The sequence below is a fragment of the Hyla sarda genome, chromosome 5 (assembly GCF_029499605.1).
Source record: "Hyla sarda isolate aHylSar1 chromosome 5, aHylSar1.hap1, whole genome shotgun sequence".
Classification (NCBI taxonomy): Eukaryota; Metazoa; Chordata; class Amphibia; order Anura; family Hylidae; genus Hyla; species Hyla sarda.
In genome coordinates this window covers 37821316-37825432 of record NC_079193.1, presented here as the reverse complement: position 1 = coordinate 37825432, position 4117 = coordinate 37821316, and positions in this window count along the sequence as shown.

Here is a 4117-nt window from a genome sequence, read left to right as displayed (position 1 = left end):
GACAGTCAACGGCTTTCCTGGCATGCCGGGAGTTGTAGTTTTGCAACATCTGGAGGTCTACAATTTGGAGACCACTGCTCTATAGTATAAAATAATGTATGTGTAAGGAATAAAGGCTTCTCATTATAACTGATGTACAATGGCAACCTTTGGGTGGAGGTTCTATTATGCATTGTCAACTAAGATCACATCCTTATGTGCAAGTTTTGCAACAACTGTCAAACAATTCATTGTCTAACTATTTTTATTTATTTTATTTACATTTTTTTTTATGGGGGAAGCCATATTGCCTGATTTCCCCTTCCACACGATAGGGAATAAGTTCCTGATTGTGGAGGGTCCAACCATGTGCGGGCTTCAGTGATGGCCCACTCAGCAAATCACTGGCTAAGCAGGTGATTTTCTGAGTGGCCTGTCAATGAAGCCCATCTCCAAGGGTTGGGGGCCGATGCGCACCGTGGATGGGAGAATATCCGGCCTTCATGCAAAAGATTCCATTAGGAGGGCCACAGCAGTCGAACCCCACACCCCCAGATCAGAAAGTTGTTCCATATGTTGTGGATACAGGATATGTTTTATTTCCCTGGAGTACCCTTTAAGGGTGGATGCACAATCCCTCCATTCCCTGGATCAGTCCTTCCAAACCGAATGATGTAATTTATAACCTTTATTACCAGCAGTCTCATCCTCTGATTAATCTTAATTCATGGGCGCCTAAGACAGGTGCAGCAAAGTCTAGTTATTAACATATTTCACTTACCTATCTTCGGTGGCTGGTATCTAATTTTTTTTGTCTTTCTTTTCCCCAGAAGTTTATTTCTTGCAACCTACTGTCACGCACCTGAATGCGGGCTGTCAAGAAACTGGATGTGGATCCTCTACCTGTGTGGCTGATGACTCGAACCGTATCAGGGAGCGGAGTCTAAGGTGCCGCTGGTCTTCACCAGAGCCCGCCGCAAAGTAGGATGGATTTGCTGCGGCAGGCGACACCCAGGTCGCTACCCCCGACACGGCTCGACCACACAGGTAACTGGGCAAAGCGGGGTACCGGAGGATGAGGCAGAGGCGTAGTCAATGTTGCAGAAGGTCTAGGCAGGCGTCAAAGGTTCGGAGTCAAGAAACGTAGCAGGAAGGTCTGGAAACACGGGTAGGCAAAACAGGCAATGGAAACGCTTTCTCTTAGGCAATGAGCACTGAAGATCCAGCAGGGGGGCGTGGGAGGTGCAAAAAACGTATAACATGGTGAGAGGTGTATACACTAATTATGGGCGCACTGGCTCTTTGAATCTCAAATCCTAAGGGACGGGGATGCGTGCACCAGGGCTGAGAGGAAGCAGCAGCAGGAGTGGAGCAAGGTATGGGACGGGCTGACATTCGCATGTGGGCGCGTCCTGCAATGCGAATCCCGGCCCCGCCGGGAGTCGGGGACGCTGCGCTCACGGCCGGTGACAGAGGCCGGAGCACAGTGTGTTACAGTACCCCCCTCCCCTTTGGTCTCCCCCTCCTTTTACGGCTCAAGAATCTTTTGAGAAGATCCTAATCCAGGACGTTATCCTGTGGCTCCCAAGACCTCTCTTCATGACAGAATCCCTCCCAATCAACAAGAAAGAAACGTTTACCTCTGATGAGCTTGGAGTCCAGAATTTCCTTGACATCAGAGGTGCCAGAGATGGGAGTGGGAGAAATGTCCTTTTTAGTTAAGCGGTTATAGATGGCTGGTTTCAGGAGGGAGACGTGGAAAGAATTTGGGATCTGGAGGGAGGAAGGCAGATGTAGCAAATAAGACACTGGATTAAGACGTCTCTTGACCTTGAAAGGCCCCAAATAGCGTGGTCCCAGTTTGTAGCAAGGTACTCTGAAGCGGATATATTTAGATGACAGCCATACCTTGTCCCCAGGTGAAAATTCAGGAGGAAGACGCCTTTTCTTGTCCGCTTGAGATTTCATTTGGGTCATGGCATGAAGAAGGGAGAGACGAGCTTTCTTCCAAATGGCGGTGAAGTTCCGTACTAGTTCATCAGCCATAGGGACTCCGGAGGGAGAAGGAAAGGGTAGAGGTGGACGAGGATGAAGTCCATAGACTACATAGGAGGGTGAAATTCCTGTGGATTCGGTATCCCTATGGTTGTACGAAAACTCAACCCAAGGAAGAAGATCAGACCAGTTGTCATGGCGAAGATAATCCCCCAAAATCTGATTCACCCTCTCAACTTGACCATTAGACTGGGGGTGATAGGCAGAGGAGAAATCCAATTTAACTTGAAGTCGTGAACAGAGTGCCTCCTGAATTTGAAGACGAACTGGACTCCATCGGTCAGAGACAATATGGGGAGACATATAAGATATGGGAAAGGAATAGTTTGGCTAGTTGTGGTGCAAATGGTAAGCCAGGCAAAGGCACAAAATGAGCCATCTTAGAAAATCGGTCCACCATTACCCAGATGACTGTATTGCCGCTAGAAGAAGGAAGATCCATAATAAAGTCCATTGCAATGTTAGACCAGGGCAGATCAGGAACAGGCAAAGGATGCAGTAGACCGGCAGGCTTGGCGCGTGGTGTTTTGTCCCGGGCACAAACAGAGCAGGAACGAGCAAAGTCCATGACATCCTGTTTCAGAGTGGGCCACCAATACTGTCGAGAAATTAGTAGCAAGGATTTATGGATACCAGCATGACCTTCCAGCAGAGAAGAATGACCCCATTTCAAGATCCGGAGTCTCAAACGAGGGGAAACATAAGTCTTCACAGGGGGCAGACACTGAAGAATTGCTGGTGCTGCAGAAATAAGACGATCAAGAGGGACAATATGTTGCAGATGGGGTTCCAGGTCTTGTACCTCGGAAGATCTAGATAGAGCATCAGCCCGAAAATTCTTCTCTGCAGGGCGAAAATGAATAAAAAATTTAAACCTGGAGAAGAACAGGGACCAGCGAGCCTGACGAGGATTGAGACGATGAGCAGACTGAAGATAAAGCAAATTCTTGTGATACGTATAGATGGTTATTGGATGCACAGAGCCCTCTAAGAGATGACGCCATTCTTCCAAGGCCAACTTAATAGCCAGGAGCTCTCGATCTCCTATAGTATAATTTCTCTCCACTGGAGAGAAGGTCTTCGAGAAGAATCCGCAAGTAACAGTCTTACCCTTGAAAGATTTTTGTGTCAAGACTGCTCCTGCACCGACAGAAGACACATCCACCTCTAAAGTAAAAGGCGTGTCCGGATCAGGTCTTGACAACACCAGTGCAAATGCAAAGGCAGACTTTAACTTTTTGTAGGCTTCTTCAGCCTCTGGAGACCAGACCTTAGGATTGGCAGCTTTTTTTGTTAAAAACACGATGGGGGCAACCAAGGTGGAGTAGTGGGGAATAAACTGTCGATAGTAGTTGGCAAAGCCAAGGAAGCGCTGAACCGCATTCAGTCCAGTTGGTTGAGGCCACTCCAGTACAGCGGATAACTTGTTAGGATCCATTTGTAATCCTTGACTGGTAACAATATATCCCAGAAACGGAAGGCTGGTCTTTTCAAAGGTACACTTTTCTAGTTTTGCGTAGAGTTGGTTATCTAGGAGATGCTGCAGAACTTGACGGAGATGGAGACGGTGAGTGTGGAGGTCGGGTGAATAAATGAGGATGTCATCCAAATAGACAATGACACAGGAGTAGATAAGGTCCCGAAAAATGTCGTTGACAAACTCCTAGAAGACTGCTGTAGCATTACATAGTTTGAATGGCATATCAAGATATTCGAAATGTCCATCTCGAATATTGAACGCGGTCTTCCACTCGTCCCCTTCTCTTATATGAATTAAGTTATAGGCACCACGAAGATCCAATTTGGAGAAAATCCTGGCACCTCGCAGACGGTCAAACAACACCGAGATTAAAGGAAGGGGATAACGGTTTTTAACTGTAAATTTTATTCAGTCCCCGGTAGTCGATGCAAGGATGCAACGACCCATCTTTCTTTTCCACGAAGAAAAAACAGCTCATTAAGGAGAAGAGGACTTCCTGATAAATCCTTTCTGTAGGTTCTCCTGGATATAAGTTGACATGGCCTGGGTTTCTGGAACAGACAAGGGGTAGATACGGCCCCTGGGAGGTTTGGTGCCGGGCAG